The sequence below is a fragment of the Sciurus carolinensis genome, chromosome 3 (assembly GCF_902686445.1).
Source record: "Sciurus carolinensis chromosome 3, mSciCar1.2, whole genome shotgun sequence".
Lineage (NCBI taxonomy): Eukaryota > Metazoa > Chordata > Mammalia > Rodentia > Sciuridae > Sciurus > Sciurus carolinensis.
The window spans coordinates 49,056,301-49,082,725 of NC_062215.1; the positions used below are offsets into that span (position 1 = coordinate 49,056,301).

The 26,425-nt window shown below is 39.7% G+C and overlaps 1 pseudogene; it reads left to right on the top strand.

Annotated features, from left to right (window-relative positions):
- The window catches only part of LOC124979328 (aftiphilin-like), a 164,755-nt pseudogene extending 146,838 nt beyond the window's left edge, over positions 1–17,917 (top strand).
- The last annotated feature ends 8,508 nt before the right edge of the window (positions 17,918–26,425 follow it).

Consider the following 26,425-nt stretch of genomic DNA (forward strand, 5'->3'; position numbering starts at 1 on the left):
GGATATGTTTATGACTATGATGGCGGTGATATCATAGGTACATGCATATGTTCAAACGCATCCAAGTGTGTTCATTGTTTATTTTAATACACAAGTATACCACAATAAAACTTAAAAAAAAAGGACTGAAAAAATAGGCACAAAGTGCACTAAGACTTCCATGTGAGATTATTTTTGCAGGATTTTCTACAAAAGCAAAAATGAGAAACGACCTAAGTTACTACCAGTCATGGATAGTTAAATAAATTGTAGTACATGTGTACTGTTTTCCACTGCAGTGCTCACCGTTTGGGTATACTTGCAAATACTTGTCACTCCAAGAGTTAATATTTTTGTTTTTTCAGATGTTTTAGGCTTCGCTGGACAGTTCCTCTTGTAACTACTCATTTCTGACCTTCTATGTAAAAGCAACCATAGACAAAATGGAATGGGCATAGTTGTGTTTCAATACAACTTGCTTCGTAAAACTAGGTATTAGTAGATTTAACCTGTAGGCTGAAGTTTTCTAAACCCTGATCCAAGGGCTTTCTTTTAACCCACATGTAAGATGGGTTGAAAGTACCAAGGACAAAGATCATCCAGTGATAGAGGAAAGTGGGGAAATAAATTCTAAATGTTCCTTGGCCCTTGCAGAGGAACAACTTTAAGATTCCTATTACTATAGAGCCTGACTTACCCACAATAATAACTTGATCATTAGTGGAAACTCTATAGGCTTTTGTCCTTTCCCTGTTTCCTTCCTCTGTGCCCTAGCAGGTTTTCTGGGATCACTTCCCTAATAAACCACTTAAATTCAAGGTATTGTCTCAAGATCTAGAGGTAAACCAGCCCATGACAATCGGTAAAGAAGTAATACTATGAAGACCCTCAGGTGAGCTTCTAAAACTGGATCACTCCCCACCCGAATGACAACAAGGACTCTGTTTCCATTTCTGATGTGAAGAAGAGATGTTATCAAGCTATAGAATCATCTTTTCTAGGATTCTCCCTGTAGTTGATCGGATCATGCTTACGCAACAGATCTAGTGCTTGAAAGACATGGGCACAGTAGTCACTTTAAGGGTTATGGAATTAGAGGTTGTTCTCCACCGGAGTCGTGCTAAAGGAAGAACATAGCAGACCCAGGCTGATCAATTATCAACTCAGAGCATGTTGAGAATGCCAGAAAGTATCCGTGGTAGCATTTATGGAGACTTTCATCTCCTAGCCAACTGTGCTAAAGATGAGGCTCAGGACTTCATTTGAATGGCAGAATTACAAAGAAGGCTGAATGTACAACCCAGTAGGTCTTCTATGCTGGTTATTGAGAACTTTAAACTAGCAGATTCCTCTGAACTCTGTGAGCAAACAGAGGTGGCCATCTCCCCACTTGCTAAAAGAGATCAGACTTATTTCTCAGGCATCATGCAAAAGGAACTCCTAAGGAGAATGTCTTTAAAGAGTAAGCTTGTCCTCAAGATCAGTCTCTGCTTTCTCTCATTGTTTCAAAGCCAATAATAAGGATCAAGAGTCAGCATGGCTCAAGTCAGGAAGTGTTATCTATGCTTTGAGAAGAAAGTGATTATTTTTCAAAAGAACTGCAGGGCATGATTAACATGCACTGAAAGATTTAAGACAACGTGACTGGGCTATAGAGGTTGTTGGACTAAAGAAGTTGAAATGTAAGTCAGAGTAGTGGAAAGTTTGATACAGACCTATTCTCAATGACCATAGAGTTAACATCCTGGCAAGGATGCCAAGAGCTGGGAAAAGTATTCTGCTGGAATGTCTTCTTGAATCCCAGGAACAATGCAGGAAATAAAGCAGAGATGTTGGAATTGCCTTGGCACAGTTTTGAAGAAGGGATCAATAGGCTCAGAGGTACACATGTTAGAATGAATTTTTACATAAGACAGACAATTCACCAGTTGACTGTGTTCCCTGGAAAAGCTCAGAGAAGAGTACTGTCACTAAAAAAAATAATAAAATAAAATAAGGTTTGTGTTAGTGAAGGAGAACTTGACCTTGATGAAAAGCTCAGTGGTATCTTCCTCTATAGTACAGAATTGATAGTTAGAGATGCCACAAAAGTAGGATCCTTAGTGCTAATAAGAATGATAAAATTCCAGAACAGAAGAAATAAGGCAGTAATCACGAGAGGCAAAGTGGATTTAATAAACATAATGGACAACAATGCTGGTAAAGCAAGTAGAAGCCTAGAATTACTAGGCTCTGTGACAAAGTACTGGCCCATGACATTGCTAGGGGAAGCTGGTTGGAAAACCAAGAAGGACATTGCTTGGCTTATACAACCAAAGTAGATGAAGAGCATATGATCAAAGTGCTGGAGGTAGCTGCTCAATAGAAGGTTAAAATCTCTTACCTTGTTCCCAAATCTAAGCCAGTTCTCAGATTCAGAATTCTGTGATAGAGGGAGATGTAAGATACTCCTGCAGAAAATTCTATAAAGCCTCAGCAAGAATATACAGTACTAATTCTCCAATCCTTCTCCAAAGGTTCATATACTGAAGAAAGAAAAATACCTGTACAGTGTACATCACAACATGTGCTATAGGGATGGATACAGCCAAGATATTTCCAGGGCTGCTGGATCCAGAATTTGAGCTGACACTAACACTAGAGAAACACCCTTATTAGAGTGGGTATGTGAAAGCCAGGTGATAAATGGAATTTTGGCCCAAATCCATTTCATAAATGTCCATTGAGTCTGCCAACCCACACTGTGATAATTTTATGGTTATGGAGTACTTAATTGGGTTGGATATACTTAGCAGCTGGAAGACCCCCTCACATTGGTTCCCGCTTAGCAGAATGAGAGCCATTATAGTATAAAAGGCCAAGTGAAAACCCCTGAAAATACTCAATACCCTAGCCAAGAGAATAATTTAGAAGCAATAACTCATCCCAGCTGAAATGGCAGCAACTAGAGCCACTCTCAAAACACAAAGATTTCAGAGGTTGTGGTCCCCATATATCTCATTTAATTCATTGATATGGCACTTGCTATAATCAAGTGGATGACAGAGGATGATGGTGAACCACTGTCAATCTAAATACACAATAGATCCGACTGCTGCAGCTTTGCTAGTGTCCCAGGATCTTCAATGGAACAGAGTAAAACAGTTGTAAGTTCTTGGGATGCAGCTACTAATCTGGCAAATTAATTCTTCTCAATACTCAACAAAAAGAAGAATAAAAGACAATTTTCAGTCACATAGGATAGATGGTAATCTTCCTTTATAGTTTTACCCTATGTTAATTCTCATTTTCTCTGTCACTGTATTGTCCAAAGGGATGTTGAATGTCTTGAAATTATGCAGAACATGACAGAGGTCTACTCTATTGATTATAATAATAACCAGGAGAGCTTGGCAAATAATAGCTAGTACTTTGGATGCCGTACACACACACACACACACACACACACACACACACACACACACCAGTGGGTGGAAGAAAAACCCTACAGGTTCATGATCTCCTCACATTGGTAGCCAATACAGGAATCCAGCAGCCACGACTGCGCTTTTCAGTCTGTGAACCGGAGGCATCAGTAACACATTAGCAATACAAATTTTCAGTTTTCACTCCAGACTGACTGAATCAAAATCTGGGGGAGAGACGTAGGAAACTGAGTTGAATAACTCTTCAGGTGGTTCCTCTGCCTGCTAAAATTTGTGAAGCACTACTCTAGGGCCACAATGAGATAGTCTTTTCCAAAGGAAAAAATCATGGTGCTTATCACTTCCCACCATTAAGCAGCAGAGCACTTTGATGGAATGCTGGAAAAAACATACATCAAAGATGGGAAGAACCATTTATCAGCTGACTCAGAGGGTCACAAGTTTTGTCTGGGACCAAAAGTAGTAAAGGGCCCTGCAACAGGTTCTGGGTGTGTTTCCACCAGCCTTGCCACTTGGGCCATTAATGGATCAAATCTCATAATGCCAGAGGTGTCCATTATAGGTAATTATAGGTGTCCAATATAGGTGTCCATGCAGAATCCCTGGCAAGCTTCAATGGGAGAATGCAGTTCCCTGGAGTTCTGGAGTAAGGCCATGACATTAATAGCACAGAACTATTAATGGGTCAAAAACCATTTCTGACCTGTCTTGGGGCCAAGGAGAGACTGAGTAACTACTGATATCTGAGACATTATAATCAAGTGACATCAACTGACTATAAAATTGCAGCTGCCCATCATAACCTAGGTATCATCCAAACTTAAAGTCATAAACCCAGGTGTTAAATTAGTTTCTACTCTGGCATAACAAATTACCACAAGTTTCACAAGTTAAAAATAACAAAAACTTATCATCTTACCTCATTATCTGCAAGTTAGAAGTGCAGGTATCACTGGTTTAAAATGAAGGAGTGCAGCAAGACTACATTCCTTCTGCATTAATTCCTTCTTTCCACATCCTAACATAGTCACAGGTTTAGAAGACAAGCATCTTTGGGTGTCAATTATTCTGCCAAACATAATTGAACATGGAAACAAATAATTCATGATGGAAATGAAATATTTGAAACTGTTCCCAAGAAGGTCCAGGAGGTACAAATTACATAAATGAGTGGCCCAGATTCCCAAGTCCCCCACTTTTTTGTGTTGATATATACCTTAGTCCATTCAAGTTGCTATCACAATACCATAGACTGGGTGGTTTCTAAAGAATGAACATTTATTTCTCACTGTTCTGGTGACTGGAATTTCTGGGATCAAGTCACCAGCAAATCTGGTGTCTGATGAGAGTCCACTTGCTGGTTCTTGTGTCCTCACACAACAAATAGGATGACAGACATCTCTGAGGCCTCTTTTAAATGGGTATTAATCTTATTAATAAAGGTCTGCCCTCAGGAATTTTTTTTGGGGGGGAGTACCAGGGATTGAACTCAGGGACATTCAACCACTGAACCACCTCCCCAACACTATTTTGTATTTTATTTAGAGACAGGATCTCACTGAGTTGCTTAGTGTCTTACTTTTTCTGAGGCTGGCTTTGAACTCGCAATCTCCCTGTCTCAGCCTCCCAAGCTGCTGGGATTACAGGTGTGCGCTCACAGTGCCTGGCTTGCCATCAAGATTTAATCATCTCTTCCAAACACCATCACACTGGGGTCTAGGCTTCAAGATATAAAGAGAGTCATAAACATTCAGTCTGTAGCAATGAATTTCCATCAGCTCACAAGTATAGTTTTAAGGAGTAACTCCACCTCTCAGTGGAGGAAACATACCCAGGTCTGTTTCATCAAGGGAATGGTCTCAACATGTTGGTGTGGGAAGAAGACAGAGCGTAGCCACTCTATAACCCAAGAGAGGGGTGGCTCTAAAATAGTGGGATAAGGGAAAGCCTCCGGGGGCGGGGCAGAGCTTAGAGCAGTGCACCAAACCATCAACTTTGTGTGGGAAGAGAAGTGACCGAGATAAGGACACATACAAATCCCTTGGTGGTAGAGTAGGCCTTGGCTGATTATCAAGGAGCTGGGAGGGGCAGAGGTCAAGACTGAAAGAACATAAACCTGAAGAAGGGAAGGGGCATATGAATAGACACTAGACATGGACACGAAATGATTCCTTGTGTCTCCTTTAAGTGACAACTAGAAAGGCCCTGGGTGGGAGACATGCAGAGTTCTGCCATCCTCCATCCTCAGTCACCCAGTGCTTATGAATTAGTACATTAGGCATGAAGAAGGGCATTCTTGGACCCACCAGCATGAGCTTCTGCTCAACAAGGCTGAACTGGCCACTGCTGCTTCCAAGTGCTCAGTCTGGTTGCAGCAGAACCCAGAACTAAGCCTGGCATTTTCAGAAGACCAGCTACCATTACATGTCAAGTTAATTACATTGGACTCATTCTTCCCTTGAAAGGGCAATAATTCATCATTGTTATATATTGTGAGCATGGATTTGCCTTCCCAAGTACAGTACTTCAGTTAGCACCATGATCTAAGGGCTCATGAAGTGTTCGACTTTCCCAAATGGGATTCTGAATAACAATTTCTAGGACCAGTAGACTCAATTTAAGGCAAAGGAGTTGTAACCATGAGCTCCATTGGCTCTTCATATATGGCTTCCTCTACAAGTGACTGATAGAATAGAATATTGACATGAACTCTTAACAATAAAGTCAGGGCTGAGGAGATAACTCAGTTGGTAGAGTGCTTACCATGCAAGCATAAGGCCCTCCTGCGTTCAATCCCCAGCACCGCAAAAAAAAAAAAAAAAAAAAAAACAACAACAACCAATAAAGTCAGTCACCAGCTCTGAACAACTAAATAGCACCGTCCTTCAAGACAAAATACACTTAGTCCAGAGATCAAGAGATAGAAGTATTTCCCAACCCCAATCCTAGAACCTCAACTGCAGAAATTGTTCTTCCTGTCTCCACAATGTTGACTCTTCTAGGTAGAGGTACTGCTTACTTGGGTGGAGGGGATAGTTATTCTGGGAGATACACTAAGTTTTCTGCCGAACCAAAAGCTATGGTTGATATATGGCAATTTGGGGCTGACTTGGCCAGCAGATTCTCAGGCCAAGAAAGGATTTCTTACACCAGCTGGGGAGTTAGAGGAAAACAAGAACTGTTTGGGACTCAGGGGGATTCACTGGGACACCTCTGGGTGATTTCATGCCTAGTAATGACCATGAATTGGGCAATCACAGCAATCAAGTGGTCCAGAAGATCAAGGGTTCAGATTTGTCATGCATAAAGTACTGATTGAGAATGCTACTTCTCATTAGTAATAAAAGTTAGAGGAAGGAGATGCTGAATCAGGATCACTCAGAGTAGCAGATTCAGTAGATGCCACCGACCCTCTAGTTGTAAGTCCTTTTTAAGAATTGTGATGACAACTTTTTCTAAGGGACAGTGCCAAGACAGAATGAACATGGGATCTGAGTGGCGTGAGGAGGAACTGGAGCAGAGGCTTCGTGTCCCCTTGGTGCTGTGTTCCAGCAGCATCCTACATGGGGCCTTAGCTGTTCTTCACATGTGCACTTTCTATTAACCCTCTCAGGGCAGGCCAGCATGGAGAGTACCTTCAGGAGCAGCCCTCAGCAGAAGACAGATGGAGTTAGCCAACAAACATCCTTGCTTCCTTGTTCCTACATGGGATGATTCTAAGGCATTTCCCATGCCACCTCTCAGATGTCCACAGTGGACTGAGTCTTGGTTGCCCACCATGGTCATCTGCTCAGTATGCTCCTCATGTCACTTCTTCCTCTTCTAGTCTCACAACTCCTAGTACTTTCTAGGACCACCTGCAAGCATGCCAAGCTTGAGTAAGCCCTTTTCTCAGGATCAGAACCTGGGGAAATGCAAACCTTAGGCTCACATCTTTTAAACACTGCACTGAGGGAGCATTGATTCAAAAAAGTGAGATTCATCCAAGAATTATTTAATATTTAAAACATAAATCTGTATTCATTCAATGATATTAACAATACAGAATTGTTTCTCTCATAGCATATCATGCAGTAGAATATATTGAGTGTTTTCTGTCCGTAAGTACTGAATAACTGCTGAAAGGATCCTGACTTTCCTCAGATTAAAAGTTGCTGACCCATCTATTTACTCCTGTTGATCTCTGCCACTGTTTCATGTTACAGTAAATAACTCTGACCCACAGTAGTCAATAAAAGACATGCAACAAAGTATGCTAAAAGATGCTAGAACGGCATCATAGTTTAGGTTTTATGCAAATATCAATGTGTGCCCAGGTATAGAGAAGGAAACTGAGGAAGAATCAGAGTGGCATATTTATCAGGATATTATAGACTGATATGCTTTGACATTTGAGGGTATTATAAACACTCTTGTGGGCTACAAGAATCCACAGACAGAGTCATGTCCTGACTTGGGAGAATAAGAAAGGAAAGGAAATGCCTATATGATGGACTGAATATTATAAACACATAAGAGTCTGTGTTACAGTGATCTCAAGTATTGATGACTAAATCAAATCTTCCTGCTGGGTATGTGGACATGCCTGTAATCCCAGCAACTGAGGCCGAGGCAGGAGGATTGCAAGTTCAAAGCCAGCTGCAGCAACTCAGCAAGGCCCTAAGCAACTTAGTGAGCACTTGTCTCAAAATAAAAAATTAATAAAAAGAAAAGATTGGAAATACAGCTCAGTGTTTAAATGCCCCTGCTTTCAATCTCCAGTACCATACTAACTAACTAACTAACTAAATAAAGCTTCCATCTCCTCTGCTGCACTAAATGGAGTACATGAATGTGTATGTGTGAGTTTATGTCTATTCATACAGAGCATACAGAGAGTTCTGTATCTCTATCTGCTGAACTGGAATGAGTTAAACATAAGCTTTAATATACGAATATGTTTATTAAATACAAATTTTGTTTATAACATAATTATTATTTCCATATACAAGGAATTAATGTACTGTGGGCATTGTAAGTTACCATTTTTGAGTAGTTTAATTTTTTTATACTAAGTATACACTTTCCTTATAATCAGAAAAAAAGAATCTTTGCTCTGTTCTTTCTCCTTGAAGCTCCCTGAAAATAATAAAGAGAAGAAACAGAAAATTCTATATTTAGTGAAATGAAAACAGACTTGTAATTTCAAATCACAATCAATGAGAAAGGGCTGATGTGCATAGTAAAAAGTCAACCAAAATAGGGAAGATGCTGTGGGAGAGAAGACTCCTGCTGCTGAGGTTTGGGATGTGGTAGGCGGGGCGTGGAGTTCTCAGGAAGACAGCCGCTAGGACTCTTAGATGAGAAAGGCAAATTTGAGGTACATGGGCAGCCGAGGGGAATTTCCTAAAATTTGACATAGTGGGGAAGTGGGAGTTGTGTGAAATCATGTAGACCTCCCACCCTTTGTGAAAAAGAGGCCACGGCAGAGGGGAAACCAAGAAGTAGAGAGTGTACTGAAATTACTGGGGAAACTTGAAGGCTAAATCACTTCCACCAAGAATGGCTGTGAAATACAGAGCTTCCCTATAACCAGGGGGAATTTCTGTGAGACTACTGCAGGAGAAAACACCGTGTTTTAATGTGTTTAAAGACAGAAGAAAGAAAGACGAAAACACTGTGTTTAAATGTGTTTAAAGATAGAAGGACCAAGTCCCAGGCTGTTCTCTCTCCCACCTGAATGAACCCCTTGACCCCTTGCTTTATCTGTCCAGGGAGGATGAACTCCATCCCAACAAGAACAATAATCAAAAGGAAAATAAATAAGCTGGTGTGAACAGGGAGGGGGAAGAAGGGAGTCACTGTTATGGGGTCCTGTTATCGACGCATAGTGAGACCACCAGAAACTAAAGTAGGAAAAAAGTTTATTTTTCCTACTTTTCAAGAAAAGGACTTTTCAGTCCTAACAGACTGATGCGTCAAGACCACCCTCCAAGTGGGGCAGTAGTAGGGAGTGACTTCAGCAAGCTGGTTTTTAAAGTGAAAACCATTAAAAAAAAAAAAATCCTGGCAGGCTTACAATAGGGGCCTTTTTTTCTTCCAAGGGATGCAAGCAGCCAGCTCCAGTTTATCTATTTCAGGCTGCACCTGGCAGGTTAGCAGGGCGAGCTAGGCAGGGGAGCCAGACTACCCATATCTGAAACCAGCAGCTTCTGGGGCCTCTGAAGGGATGGGTTGCTTCACAGAAATGGTCACAATGTCCTTAACTCATGGCCACATTATTTTATCTCAGGTATTGTCCTTGTACAGTCAGCACAACTCAAAGATTTTATTCACACTCATTGTGGTTTGGTCAATCTTAACTAGATATATTTGTTTTATATCAGAGGGTCTCTCTCTACCTTTTTCTTTTTATAAGGAGGCGCTACTCTTTCACATCACCTAACAGAGAGCAACTCACAAATATTATAGAACAAAGTCAGTAAAAGTTATGACCAGATTTCTGCATGAAATAAAAGGAATGAGTTCCACATGAAATAAAAGCTCAAAGAAGAGATCCAAGGGCACAAGACAGAAACAAACAGAATGATTGGAGGGATAAAAAGTGTGCTGGCAAATCTCAAGAAATAGATGGAAAAGAAAAAAAAAACACTATTTCAGAAATGAGGGGAACAACAGAAGCACTAAAAAGAAAATTAGATAATGCAGAAATATAGTCAGGGAGATGGAAGGCGGGATTGAGAAGATGTAGTAAAATAAATCTGCGAAGAATAAAATGTTTAAAAGAACAAGAAAGAAAATGGCAAAGCAGATTAGGAAAGCTATTGAAAGACAAAACACAAAAACTTTGAAATCTAGCTGGGCGCACACCTGTAATCATCTCAACTCCCTGGGAGCCTGAGGCAGGAGGATCACAAGTTTGAGGACAGCCTGGTAACTTAGCAAAGGCTTGTCTCAAAAATAAAAAGTAGAAAGGTCTGGGTATGTCGTTCAGTAGTACAGCAGCCCTGGATTCAGTCCTCAGATCTCAACTTTGAAATTTATGGATTCCTCCCATGGAAACAAAAAGAGATTAATGAAGAACTACCAACAGTAAAGTGTATTTTTTCTTTTTTTATAAATTTTTTATTAATTATTATTTCAATTGTACAAATTTATGGGTATAGCATGATAGTTCAATACATGTATATAGTATATAATGATCAAATTCATCTCCTTAACAGCTCCATCTCTTTAAACATTTAACATTTTTTGATTGACAAGTAATAATTGTACATATTTATGAGGTGCAGCTTGATATTTCAATTTATGTATATAAAATGTACTGAGCAATTCAGGATAATTAATGTTTCCATTTCCTTATAAAGTGAGAGGCATTCAATGAAAAGGGTTGGTTTAGAAATTTATCTAGAGAACTTCTATTAGTCTTCCACCAATGCATTATAAACTCCCTGAAACTTAGAGGTTTAAAAAACATTTACTTGAATAGTTTTTGCAGATGGGGTTTTCAAGTGCAGCTTAGCTGGGTCCTCTGGTTCAAGGGCAGCAATCATGATATCCTCAGGGGCTGCAGACATACCAAGGCTCCACCAGACAGGATCCACTTCCATGCTCATTCACGTGGCTGATGGACACATTCAATTCCTCCAGAGTTCAACTGAGAGCTTCTCCGGCTGTTGGTTGGAGACTGTCCCTAGATTCTTGCCATGTGGCATTTCCTATAAAGCAGCTCACCAACATTTCTATAAGCAGTCACCTAGCTCTCTGAACTAGGATGTCCAGTTGTTCAAATTTCAGATAAAAATTAAATAATTTTTTCAGTATAAGTCCCAAATATTTCATAAAACTTACACTAAAAGGTGATTGCATAAATTTAAATTTAGGTGACCTCTTGTATTTATATTTATCTTGTATTTGCTAAACCTGGCAAGCCTACTCAGAAGCAGCCAATCAGAGAGAGAGGATAAACAAGACAAAAGTCAGTCTTTCAATAACCTAATGCTTAAGAGAGATTCCATCACTTTTGCTGTATATTATTTGACAAAAGCAAATCACTAGGTACAGCACTCACCCACGGGGAGGGAATTTCCCAAGGGCATGGGTACTAGGAGGAAGCCATCTCTATGGGGCCTCTCAGGGTGCCTAATTCACACCCACAACCACACCCATACCAGAAAATCATATATAAGGATGAAAGCTAAATCAGGCTGGTAATCACTAATCTACAGCAACATTCCAACCACAAGAAGGTAAAAGGGTATCCACAAAGTCCTCAAGGAGGCAGGGAGAGTAGAGTAACTGAAATTCAGATATAAAAGTCACATAAATATCTACACATCTTCAAGAGTTCACGATGTAAAAGGTCCTAGAGCATTTCCTAAAATTAAAAAAACAAAATAAAGCTGAAAGACAAATTCCATTTCACAAAGAAAGGAATGCAGTCACCAAGAAGGATTGGCTTTGTATGTCAACTTATGTTGTGAAACTAAAGCTAAACACCTGTAGAAAATATAAGCATATGTTTACCTTGAAAATATGTCATAATATAATTAACAAAACTCTTGAACTGGGATGAAAAAATAAAACAGTAGATTTCACATGTGGACTTATCTTTGTCTTTCATAGCAGATAAGGATGAATGTCAAAAGACAGTACACAGAGGTGTTACACAAAATGATAAGACTATCAATATGTTTTTTTTTTTTCTATTTATGAGACCAATTGCAAGGGAAACCATGGTAAATAATGTAATCAAATCAAATCAGTGCTGTAACGGTCAGGGTGGAAGAAGAGATAGGAGAAATGGGAATCGTACTACTAAGGACTGGATGTTTGTGTACTTCCAAAATTCATATGTTGAAATCCTACAACCACGAGGTGATAGTACATAAAAGGAAGTGGGACCTTTGGGAAATAATGTCATAAGCTCCTTCTCATGAATGGAATTAATGTCCTTATCTAGGAGACCCCAAAGAGCTCCCTCACCCTCTTCCTACCACGTGAGGATATAACTAAAGGTTAGCCATTTTCAACTGGAAAAAGAACCCTCAACAGACCCTGACCATGCTTGCACCCTGACCTCAGACATCTAGCTTCCAAAACTGTAAGAAATAATTGCCTCTTGTTTATAAATCACCTAGTCTGTGGCCTGAACTAAGACATATGTCAAGTTTCTTATCTTACATAGTGCTGTACCATTAAATACTATTTAAAGGTAAAAACTCAAGAAAACTTTAGAAAACAACCAGTACAAGAACAAAGAGAAAGTATTCCATAACTTACTCATTATCAGAGGGAAGAACAATCAAAAACAAAAATGAGTATATAGAGTGTTTTTTTTCCCCCCAAGGAAGCATTATGAATAGAAAAGGTAGTAAAACAAGATGATTAAAAATAGGACAGGCTGGACAAGGTGGCACACACCTGTAATCCCAGCAATTTCGGAGGCTGAGGCAGGAGGATGGCAAGTTCAAGGTCAGCCTCAGCAAGTTAGCATGGCCCTGCCTCAAAGAAAAAAAGTAAACAGTACTGGGGATGTAAATTAGTGATAACAAGGCCCCAGGTTCAATCCCCAATACAAAATAATAAATGAAAAATATGATGATTTAACCCATTAAAAAGCTTAATAAACCCACTTTGAAATCTTTTATTCAGTTTTATATAAGCAGATGATATCAAAAAGCAAAACCTGAGAGAAGTATCTAAAACAAAATGCTCTCAAGAATTGAAAGGGGTGGTCTCAACCATATAACAAATAAGTGAAAAAATGACAAGAAAAAATCATTACATTGGACAAGGAAGAGTTCTTTAAACTAATAAAGGATACAATTTCTAACATAATAAAAATCCCTCATGAATTATCACACATTAAACAAGAAAATATTGACAGTTGGATGATAAAATTCCCCCCTGAGGGGAAATGAAAACTCTTTCTCCACTGGAGATTTTAATGTATTTTTCTCAGAACTTGATAGATGAAGTAGAATAAAGCCATGATGACAATAAATAAATTTCACACATATGTAAGAATATATCAGAGTAAAAGGGGGAAAATAGTTCAGATTAAAAATAACATGTTTCATGAATAGGAAGCAATAAAAATATAGAATAAGTATGAAATAAAGCACTAAAATAGGAAAAAGGTGTATTATCTGGAAATTTTAAATTTTTCTCCTAAACAATTGTGTTAGATTTTCATTGCTGTGACCAAAATACCTGACATGAACAATGTAAAGGAGAAAAAGTTCATTTTGGCTCATGGTTTCAGGGATTGTAGTCCACGGTCAGCTGACTCCAAGGCAAAAGCATCAGGGTGGAAGGGAATGGTGGGGAAAGTTCTCAACTCATGGCAGCCAGAAAGCAGTGTGAGGGAGAGAACAAGATGCTGGGCACAAGAAATAGGTTTCCACACAAACCCCGTGACCTACTTCCTTCAACCAGGCCCACTTCCTAGAGATTCCACTAGCACCCAGTAGTCCATTCAGCCATCAATGGATTAATCCACTAAGGAGGTCAGAGTCCTTGTGATTCAATCACTGGGGACCAAATGTTCAAGCATGAGTCTTTGGGGGACTTTTCATATCCAAACCATAAAACAAGTATTTTTTTTTTCTAAGAGAAAAAGCCAAGACCAAATACCTAGAAAGCACAGAAAAAATTTAAAACATTACATTGATCTTGATCCATAAAAATGAAGTTTGTTTCTTTGAAAAGTGAAAAACACTACTGATAGCTTTCCACTGATTTTTGATGAAGTCTACATTACTAAACTTTTGTGCTCTATATGTGTGCTAAGACAGCTTTTTAAATGACCTCCCTGAATCTTTTGTCCTAGCATTCACATTTTGTGTTCTCTCTTCCCATAGAATGCAGGCTGAGCTCAGTGACTCCCTCCTAACAAATAGAATAAGTCAAGATTGAGGGATGTCATTTTGTTTTGTTTTGATTTGGGGAATTGAATCCATGGTGCTTAACCATTGAGCTACATCCCCAGCACTTTAATTACCTATTGTTTTAATTTTGAGACAGGGTCTTGCTAAGTTGCCTTGAGAGAATTATTACCTAAAATCCTAGGGACCCTAACAGAAACAGATGAGCAACAGGGAAGTGGAGTCTGGTATGTTAAGACACCCTCCCCCACCCCAGCTATAGTTAATTATAACCCCTCAAGGGGTACTACAGTTTCCAGAAAATGTCATCATCATCTCTTGCAACCCAATTATAAGAACCCTCCCTTATGGAAACTGTGTCGCAACCACCCAGTGACATTGCCAACCAGAATATGGAGACCCTGACAGAGAAAATCCGCTGAGGGCTATACAAAAGGGTAATAAACCAATGGAAGGGGATAGGGAAATCGAGGTAAGAACAAGGGACTCAGTTTCCTTAAACACTCCAGCCCTGTGAGCACCACACCGTCCTCTCTTTGAGGTGGTCTGTGCAGTCCCTATGCTGCACGTTACCCTCGCTTCCCCCTCTATTAAACTTTTGCTTACTACTCTGTGTCCAGCCCTTTGCTCTTTCCCTTCAATGGCCATAGAGAATGACAGGTTTGTCTTCTCAATAGGTGGAGAGAGAGAGAGCATCTATGGTTGGCCAAGCTACCTTTGCTGGATATAAGTATTTAAAAAACAGAAAAGGAGTGGGCAGGAATTTCGGTGGAAAAGGGCAGAAGGTAGTGGGAGGGGGACCCCGCAGTGGCACCAAAACTACAGGTGGGCTGCTGTGGTGTTGCTGCCCAGACAGGCTGGGAGCGGCCTGCCTTCTGCTCTCACCTGTGCGGAACAGCCGGTCCTTCCTGGGGGAGTTGGTCCTCCAGCCTTCCTGTGTCGTGCCCATCCCAGCCACTGTGAACAAGCCGGGTGTAAATTAATTCTCTGAAAGCAACCAAAGTGGAGCCAGACATCATTCACAGGTACTCTTTATCCTCCCCACCACTAGACAGTGGAGCGGAGGATGAGAAGAGGATAAATTTGGAGAATTTGGTGGGTTTTCAGAAGTGAAACCTTCTAGCATAGGGTTTGTCAATTTTTATATCACTGATTATACTCATCCCAAGGAGGAGTCTGTGCTTTGAAACTATTTTATACTAATTTGTGATTTCAGAAAACATAGTTTGCCTTACATGCATTAAATCCTTTAAAAATGGTAATGATAAGGACATCACAGTTGAACTTTCTACTCCTGTGAAAGGGTAGCCTGATATTTTACTTTCTACCAGGAAAGAAATTATTTCATCTAAAATCTTAGATACTCCCACTGATGGCATGGAAAGTCCAAGAAATTTAAATGAATTAATAGAGCAGAGACAGAATGTTCAAACACTCAAAAGTTCTCTCCAGGAGATTTTAGAACTGATAAGAATATCCATCATAAAATCAAGCTGTTAGAGAGGCAAAATCCTCCTCCTCTGGAGATTCTGTTTCTCCAGGTTTGCAGGGCTGGAAACTAAATCCTCAGGGAAGAGATGATTTGGACAATGTAGCTAATTCAAAGGAATAAAAGCCTATTAGCACCCAGAGCACTGGGTATAGTTTAGACTTTGCATGTAGTCCTGCTGAGGAATTTGCAGATTTTACCACATTTTCCAAAAAGGAAAGGATACAACTAGAAGAAATGATATGTGCAGATTTAAATGATAATGATACACTAACCATTCGGGAAAGCAACAAAATGAGCAGTCAATGAACCGAATTTTGTAAAAGAAATTTTTTGGAGTAGGAGTTTTGATCATAAAGGAGACACTGATGGAGAGGATCAGGTTTGTTTCCAAAATAAGCTTAGAGAATAACAGAGGTTTCAGTGCAGAAAAACAAGGACTTCCAACACTGTACAGGATGAATTTTTAAATTCAAGTATTCCATCAAATACTTGGAGTTTGGTAGACTCAGCTAATTATTCAGAAGCTTTTAGGAAAGAGGAATGTAAAACTGATGGAAATCTTGATTTATTTACTTCAAAATGTGCTGACCTGTGCATGGATCCTTTTAAAACTTGTGATGCTAATGAAGAAGTTGTTTCTTCCAAAGAAGAAAGTAGAAAGTTGACTAATTCCCAAAGCCCAAACATGGATCCTATAGAAGAAAATGTTTTGGATGATTCTGTAAGTGTAAAAAATGATGATAGTAGGAATGACATCGTTACTTGCACCAATACCAACGAGGATGACTTTGGTGACACCACTTCACTTCTGGTTATTGGTACTCAAGATTCAATGAGCAATGTCACTTTTGAAGAGTCCTCAGAACACTTTCCACACTTTAGAGAACCAATTGATGTGTTTGGAGAGTTTGGAGATACAAATGCTACTTCTTGCCAAGTGGAAATGAGTCAGACCTAAAACAGACTTCCGATGGTTTCTCAGAGGAACATCAGTTGGCAAGAAAGTCTAGTGGAACAGGCACTGAACCCATTTCAAAACCAAAAATAATGGGCAAGATAGGGAGTTTGGAGATTTTTATTCAGTGCCCAATGTTCAAGAAGATAGCAGTGCTTTTCAAGATTGATGACTTTGCCGACTTCAGTTCAGCTGCTCCTAGCAAAGTCACAGTTTGGAATGCTTTGGGATGAACAAAAACATAGTTGTTCTTGGACTGCTTTTGGAGATCAATTGGCTACTGAAGCTCATCATTGAAAGGAAGTCTGGCAGTTACATTGGACAGATGAAAATATCAATATTCTGGGAACCCTCCAGATGAACAACATCCTCTAGCAACTTCCAAAGGAGCAGTTGTTAGTGGCCATTTCCAGGAATCAGTCATTTCCATTCAGACAGCTTTACTAAACCACCTGGAGTGAATTTTTAAAGCACGTTTTCCTTTCATATTTGTCCCTCATCCTGAAAAGGAAGTTACTATCCTGAAGCACTTGCTGGAAACAAGTACCTTTCCAATAAAAACAAGAGAGGTCTTAGCTGGAAGGGAGAACTGCTGGATGTGTGGACCAAACCACAGGATATCCATGATACATGTGACTTGAGATATCAGCGGGGCAGTTCCCATAGCAACAAGAAGCTTTTGTGCTCCTTGGGAAGAGACACCTTGACCATTCTCTATTGGGCAATCAGAAGCAGCCTGTTCAACTGCCAATGAATACAGCAGGATTAGTTATATTAGAATCCACCAAGAAACCATTGAAACCCCTCACTGCTGCAGGAAAAAATAATGATTCTCATAGGTCAAAAGTACCATTACACTACAGATGAACACACACACTCTGATCAATTCCAGGTCTCTACCTGACCCCGTTGGACTGGAGAAGCAGAGGCCTTTAGATGGGGTAGATCCAAAGTTACATGAGTTGACAACTTTTAAGCTGGAAATCTCCACCTCAGCTTCAAAGCAACTGATGGATTTGCAAGACTTATATCCACAGTACAGAAGATAAGCACATTTACCAGGAAACTGAAAAGAACTGATCACTTGAGTGAAGAAGCTATCGGGGTGGTCACCAGCCCTCCTGACTTAACACTCAGGCATGCAGAGGTATTGATGTTTCCAATCATAGGAACATCTTCCACAAGCTCCCAACAATAAGATAACAACGTAAAATGGACAATTTCTATTCTTTATCCTCTCTTCTATCCCTTCCCTACATCAAAAGCAGACCTGCTCTCATTAATTAAAAATATGCAAGCTCAGATGATTTGTTAGTAAGTTGCACTACCAAGGTATATGTAGCAATGCATATTTATTTATATACCAAAATCCTAAATTTATATTAGAAAAAATATAAATAATCAGGAGCAAACATTTGTGTTGCTGGGGTGTATACATTTATGTCTTTGTGAAATAATGCTGTTTGTGTCCTTCTTACAACACATTTGAAATAAAAAAAAACAAAGTTAGGAACTTAAATCTCCATTATCTGTGAAATCCCCTCCAGTTTTCTCATAGAGCATTGAATGTCTTCTTAATTTTTTATATCATCTGTTGAATCACATTTGCTATCATAAATAAACTCCAAAGTTCCTATTTAATTTTTTTCTTTTTAATTTTGTGCATGTGATGCTTTTGTTAATAACTTTGGGCTCCTTTTTCATCTTTTTAATGTGGCATATTGCTGTTTGACCTTTTGCAAGGTACTGCATCGATTGCTCTTTTGTTCTAGGGCATATAGATCATTGTCAGAACTTCATTGGAGAGGTTTAAAGAGATGGTGTCTATTTTAGATCAGTTTTATTTGGAGAAGAGCAAATTATATGAATGTCTTATAATAAAATTTCCTTGCTACTGATTTTTTCTATTGTACCAGTAGCTTTTAAGGATTTTGCACAGTGTGAAATGATATAATCATAGATTATTCTGGTTTAGGCTGCATATACCGTAAAATTTATGGGTTTTAAATGTTTGGGGAAATTGCTATGGAAAAAAAGAGATGCATGGAGAAGAACCTCTAACTAGGTTAGTAGGCATGCCTGAGGTCTTTTGAGATTTCATTGTGTAAATTTCCTTTTAACAAAATAAAATAATTTTATTTTTTGCCAGGGATTGAACCCCAGGGTCTTCAACCACAGAGCCACATTCCCAACCCTTTTTATTATTATTATTATTATTTTTAAATTTTGAGATAGGCTAAGTTGCTTTAGGCCCTTGCTATGTTGCCGAGGCTAGCTTTGAACTTGTGATCCCCCTGCCTCAGCTTCCCAAGCCACTGGGGAAAATAAAATAATTTAAGAGGAAAAAATTTAGAAATGGAAAGCTGAGAAAATGTATGTAGCATTTTTTAGATGACATAACCATACATATAAAATTCAAATATTTGAGTTGGAATCAATAAGATAATAGGGTAAGGTAATTGGAAAATTAGATCCAAAATGCATAATTAAAAAGAATATCTTTTATCTAATTAGCTATAAATACTTAAAATGATATATTTAAAAAGTTCCATTCACTGCGAAATATTATATCATTCCTATAACTTTAAGAAGAAAAGTATAGAAGTTATATCTTAAAGTTTACTGAAAAAAAAATCAAGATTCAAACATATTGAAATGATAATAATGATAATTACTAGCATTAACACAGTAGTTACATAGCAGATATTGTAGTAAATGCTTTACTTACCAGTTTTTTGATAGGGACTCTGAATGTCACCAAATGTCCATTTTCACTAAATTAATGTCTAAATTTACTGCCATTCTACTAGATTATCTACAGGCATTTTTTAATTGCATGTATTACTTTAAATTTTCACTTGGCAGAATAGATGCATTTGGCAGAAAATGACTAATAAAGCAAGCAAGAGAAAGCTATGAGGAAAGCTGTCTTATCAGGCATCAGAATATTATCAAGTCAGTGTAATCAAGTCACTATAGTGTTTTATAGAAATAGACAAGCAGATGAGTGAAATAAAAATGAGAACCTGAATTAGGGTCCTAGAATATATGCAGTTTTGATGTGACAGATGCAGTGTTTTAGTTCATTGGGAAAAGAATGGCTCATATTGAATAAGAATGCTTTATGGCCTTTAGGCATAAGGGAAGAGGATTCCTAGGAGAAACTGAATGCGTGTGTCCCCAGAAGTCACATTCTGCAGTAGTGTGTGTTGAGGGAGGGGTAGAAAAGTCAGAAAGGGGATTGTCACGAGGACAAGCACAAGTCACACCTTCTTTCATAAGAAGAGGAGGGAGGCTGGGGAGAGAGGCAGAATTATCATTCCAACTGCAGCTCACACAATCATTCTTCTTTTAAGCTCAGGTCTAAACAAGCAAGCCCAAGGTCAACCGGGATATGGCTGCCCCTACAGGAAGGTGAGAAGTCCTACTGGCACATCAGGAGCACACCCACATGGAGTCTCCACTCTTTCTTTGCACCATCTCTGAAACCTGGGAGCAACAGTGTATCTGGGACCCACAGAAATCTCTGAAAGAGGTCAAAAGATACTTTAACTGGATTTATTCCAAAGCACAACATAAAAATATTCACATCTACTTTAGTGATTTGCAAGTTATGATAAGATATACATATAAAAGAAGGTATCATAGGTGCATCTTATATCTATGGCCTCCTAAAGGAGTGATGAGTGCCTTTTGAATGCTAATGAGATGACTGGTAGCTGGGGACACCTAGGTTGGTTTCGGAGGGGGCATCACCAGAAAGAACAAGGCATGGTTAGAAGGTTGGAATTTTTAGCTTCATCTTCAACCTCCATAAAACCCCAAAAGGTCTAGGTTCAGAGAGCTTGGGGACAGCTGAACATGTGAAGAGGCATGAAGGGTAGGGCACCCAGAGAGGGCATGGAAGCTCTGCACCCCTTCTCCCATGACTTGCCATATGCATCCATTCATCTGTATCCTTTGTAATATCCTTTATAAGAAATGAGCAAATATATTTCTCTGAATCCTGTGAGCTGTTTTAGCAAATTGATCAAGCATGATAAGGGTGTCATGGGAACCTCTGACTTATATATAGCCAGTTGGTCAGAAGTTAGGTGACAACCCATTAGTTTTGATTGGCATCTGAAGGGAGGGGCAGTCTTGTGGGACTGAACTCAGTCATAGGAGCTGATGCTAGTTCCACATAGATAGCATCAGGATTCAAATGAATTAGAGGCTACTCAAGTAGCCTGGAGAATTGCTTCATGTGTGAGGAAATAAACCTCCATACATCTGGTATCAGAAGTTTCATGTTGAGAGAGAGGATGAAGGTAGGAAAAACATTTGTTCTCTAGTTATCTCTAATAACTTTCCATCCCAAAATATGCACAACCAATAAAGTTCCCTCAATATTATACAATGAGCCTGAGCTACAAAATAAGGATGGCTGAATTTTAACAACAGTAAACCAAAAACAAATCAAGGTCTGAAAGTGAAAATCTCTTTCTCTTCTAGAAATAAAATTCTACCAAAATTATAGAGCAAATTTTCCCTTAATTTCTCATATGCTTTAATCAGGCAAAAGATCTCACCCTAACTTCCTGGTGACACATTGGGGTACTTGTTTTTTTTGGTACTTCTAAAATGAAATTAGTCCAACGCTAAATCAGCAGGAAGGTTCCTCAAAAGACTAAGAATGGAACCACCATATGTCCCAGTCAAACCACTCCTCGGTATTTATCTTAAAGAATTAAAGTCAGCATGCTATAGCAATGCATGCATAGCCATGTTTATAGCAGCACAATTCACAGTAGCCAAACTATGAAACCAGCCTAGGTGCCCATCAATGATGAATGGAGAAAAAAAATGCCATGTATATATACACGATGGAGTTTTATTCAGTCATAAAGAAAAATGAAAACATGTCATTTGCAGGAAAATGGATGGAACCTGAGAACATTATCATGCTAAGTGAAATAAGCCAAATCAGAAGATCAAGGGTCGTATGTTTTCTCTCATGCAGCAGTCAGTGAAAAAAAGGTGAATGGGTGTGGGGGTGGAGGAGGAAATCTCATGAAAATAGAAGGGAGATCAGTAGAGTAGAAGAGAGGAGTCAGGGGAAGGCAGGAAAAGGAAAAACACTGGGAAGTGACGTTGGCTAAATTACATTGTTATATCGTGCACACATATGAATGTGTAACAACCAATCCCACCATTACGTACAACTATAATGCACCAATAAAAATGTGGGAAAACAGCAGACACAAAAAGAAATTAATTTAATCCTTAACTTCCACATCTTGCTTTCCAAATGCACAGAAAGGTCAGTATATAAGAGGTGTGTTCTTTCCTTCCTTTTGGTAACTGAGCCCTCCCCCTCACACACACATCAGATTCTGATAAAGCTATCAGTCAAGTGGCTTTGCCTTCTCCACCATAGTTAGGAACATCACCAAGATGGGCCATCGGTGACCTAATTTCTACAACCTGCATACCTTGGTTTCAATTTGGACACAAGACCCAGGCAAGACTAATCTAAGCCCTTTGGAGGGACTTATATAGATGCTAGCATTTAAAAAAATATTTTTCTTCACATAGCAAGAGTTTTAATGTCAACGTAAGCTTTTGCAGTGATTGGGGCTGCAGGCCTAGCAGAAGACAAAATTCTGTTACCACATGGGACAAAACCTAATTAAAAATAAATGCAAACCGAAACAAACTCTGAGTGGTGCCGAGTGACAGTCACCAACAAAGAGAACTCTGAAGGCAGTATATAAACCCCTGTAGACATTCAATCTGCAGTTTGATCTACCCTAAGTCCTTTGAGTTAATCATTTTCCTTTTATTTACTAAACAGAATTTCTGACTCTTTTTATCTTAAAGAGCCTCAAGTAGGTGAACCAATAAGAGATGCATTTCTTCTCTGGTATAAAACCCCGCTCCCACCCCATACACACACATAAAATGCAGACTAGGTATATCTTCTGCAAAAATAGCTTTCCCTAAGCAAAATTGGTAGTGCCATGTTGCTATCCTGAAGACACAAAAGAGACTGTTACTCAGGAGCTGGGGGTAGACTGAGCGGGAAGGAAAGAGAAAGCTGGGCTTCAGTTTTGCCAGGAGTCAACCCATGAACTTAGCTCTGGCGGGTGGAAGTCTCCCAAGAAGAAATTAACTGCATTGCCATAGGCTTTTTCTAAGACTTCCAGAAAGCCCCAAACTTTCTTTGATTATGTGCTACTTTTGGAGTTGCCCAAACTTGTGTCTTTAGAGACAAATGACAGCTATAGGTTCTCCTCCCCTCTTCGCTAATCCTTCCTGCCTTAGTTAATTCACTTGTACCCTTATCTCATTTCTCTCTTTTTTTTGACTTCTTGACCTTGCCTTAAAACCACAAGGGCCCTTCAGCTGTAATGCAGAGAATCAATGCTAGGTCAGTCCCAAGCACAACATCTATTTCTAAAATTTAGAATCTGAAGTGCTCCCTCCCTGCCCTTCCTCTCCAGCCAGAATCCTGCCTTCCTTGCATGCATTCTATGAGGAGAAATAAAACCACTGCCAGGAAAAATTTCTCTATCCTGAGCCAAAACTATAAGCCTGCTATTTGGGAGTGAGGTCCAGGACATGCCTCCTTCAGCCCCAATTAGGTCTTTCAGTTGCAAAGTTGCTTCATCAGTGCAAACCGTTGCAGCCTAAGCCCAGCCAGAAATGGTTCTAAACTGGGTCCAGAGTTCTGTTCCTTCCAAGTAGTTCTTTGTACCCCAGTATTCAGTGTTTGTGCATTGACTCTGTGGTTCCAGATCAGACATTAACACGTTATCGATTCATTGAAGAGTTTTGTTGTGATTACATCCAGAGTCAATAAATGCTGAAGGACCTATGCTAGGAGCAACAGCAGAATTACAATCCAAGGACTTACTATTCAGTTGATGGCAAGCACCTGGTGTAAGGGATCCCACGGAAACCAAGCCGGACATGGGAAATCACATGAGGGAGTTTATTAAGCAAACAGAGTGTCTCCCTGCAGGGTAACAGAGAAAATGAGAGGAAAAGAAAGGGAAAGAGAAAGAGCATGCGCTAGAGAAAGTGGAAAAGCGAGGAGGAGAGAAAAAGCAAGTAAGTAGGAGAGAAAAAGCAAGAAAATATACGTCGGGGTAGCTACCATGAAGCAGTGGAATTCCGCTGGGCTAACAGGGGACCAATAACGGAGAAGAATACTTGCAAGGTGACTGATGAACCAATAGCTAGCTGGATGTGCACAGACTGACAGTAGTTGGGAGGTGGGGAAATGGCTGCAACGGAAAGGGAGGGGAGAGCAGCTTTGTACATTACACCTGGTGTGCGCAGTACAGCTCTCTGGCAAACCTGAATAGCAAATGTGGCATTGGCTTAATGCTTCTTTTCTCTCCAAATTAAATCTGATCAGACTTTCAGGGCAGGTCCCAAACTATCAACCTGGTTGCAAGCACAGAGAGAGCAGACAGGAGAGATTCCATCAGTCCTCCCTGCCTGCCTGCTTGCCATCCACATGAGGGAATGATCAGCTCCTGGATGTTCACAATGAATCTGCCTGGAAGTAATTTTGACCTAATATTTTTCACACATTTATCAATAATTTACTGAGTGCTTACCATCTGTCAGGTACTGTTTTAGGCACTGGGGATATAATAGGTCATGTAAGCTCCCTACGAATTACTGAGTTTGCATTATTATGGAAGAAACAGTATAATTAAGTAAGCTAATGAAAAATAATTGAAAAACAATGGGAGATTTCAAAGCAATTAACATGATACAATGCTGATGAGTAAATGACAAAGGCTCTGGAGTGATTTCGGTGGTTTTTGAAGACTTTTCATAGGAAACATCTGATGAATAAGAAGATGCCAGTTGTATAAGCAGCCAGGAAAGCATAATAGAACAGAGACATCACGTGCAAAGGTCCCGAGGCAAGGAAGACTTTAGTATAATATCAGAATAGCCAAAGGGACTGGAGCACAGATAGTAAGAAGGGAGTTTGGAGTGGGTAATAAGTGATGTGAGAGAAGGTAATAAAGAGATAGTGTGGAACTGACAAGTCATTATAAATATGATCCGGACTTGAGTTTATTCTAAGAACAGGTGATGCTGGAATGTATTAAGTAAGAAACAGAAAGTTGGGAGAATTTTCTTTTGGGAGAATCACTGTGACTTCTATGTGGCTATTAGACTATAGGAAGATGAAAACGTACATAGGTCAGAAAATTAAATAAAAATCCACTGGGTTCCAGGCTCTGAGCAATTAAATCCACAAGTTCTCCTTTGTGGCTGGTTGTCAAAAAGGAAAGAGAGGGCAGAAGCACACTTCCTGCTAACCTACAGGAGTAAAGGCAAACCTCTTACCCTAATATCCAATAAAAAGACTTACCCTAATATCCAATAAAAAGACATTATGTGCTTCATGCTGATAATTCAGTTTCGTCTTTACAAAAATGCATCACAATAGGTATTTAGCTCCTTATTTTACAGATGGGAAAATTGAGGTTTGAAGAGTTTAATTAAGTTGTCAAATGTAACCCAGCTAGTCAGCTATGTAGATTTTTAACAGCCTTATTGACCTATAATTAATACACAAAAAACTGCACAATGTCATGTGCGTGTGGAGGGGGCATGCTGGGGGTCAGACCCAGGGCCTCCCAGGTGCTAGGCAGGTGGCCTGCCACTGAGACACACCCCCAGCCCTTTCTATCTTTCATTTTGAGACAGGGTCTTGCTAAGTGGCTGAGCCTGGCCTTAAACATGTAATTCTCCTGCCTCTGTCTTCTGATCACGGGGATTACAGGCACATGTCACTGTGCCTAGCTGGGACTGCCCATATTTAATGTGTACAATGTGGCATTTGAACATACACAACTTATGTTCACATCATCACAGTTAAGGTGATAGAATCAACCAATTCCATCCAAAGTTTCCTTGGGTCCTTCTGGTATTATATTTGGTGGGGGTTGGGGGGCTGTTCCTATTGTTGTCTATCCTCTTAAAGAGTTTTGAAGGGCACAATACTGAATTGTCAGCTATAGGCACTGTAATAGTCAGGGTTCTCCAGAGGAACAGAATCAATAGGAAGTATGAACATAAAAAGGGGATTTATTAGATTAGCTTACACGCCCCGAAGCTGGATAATCCAAAATGGTCGTCTATAGCTGGAGAGCTGGAAGAACCGTAGCAGCGCAGTCCAAGAGGCAGAAGCTCCAGAACAAGAGGGATGAACAGTGCTACCCTGGTCTGAGGCCAAGGCTTCTGCAAACTACCTGGAGAATCGCTAGCAGAGTCTGCTTTGGAAGAGTGAAGAAGCGAGAGTCTGATATCCTCAGATGATAGAAGCAGCGATCAAGAACCTGCTCAAGAAGAGCCGAGCTTGCATCTGCACCTGCTTCCTTGTTCTTCCAACTTTGATTCCATCCTATTGGGCGGTGCTGCCCATGCTTAGGAAGGAGCTCCACTTGAGTTCCTATCCCACATTCCAACCATTCCTAGACACACCCTTGTGAACACACCCAGAGGCCTCTTAATCACTGGCATCTCTTAATCCAATTTGACAATTCAAATTAAGCATTACTGGCGCTGTGTTGTATGGCAGTTCTCTAGAGCATCCTCATCCTGCATGACTGAAACTTTGTACCATGGAGCAATTTCTCATTCTTCCCAACTGGCTTATTTCACTTAACACAAGGTCCTCAAGGTTTGTGTT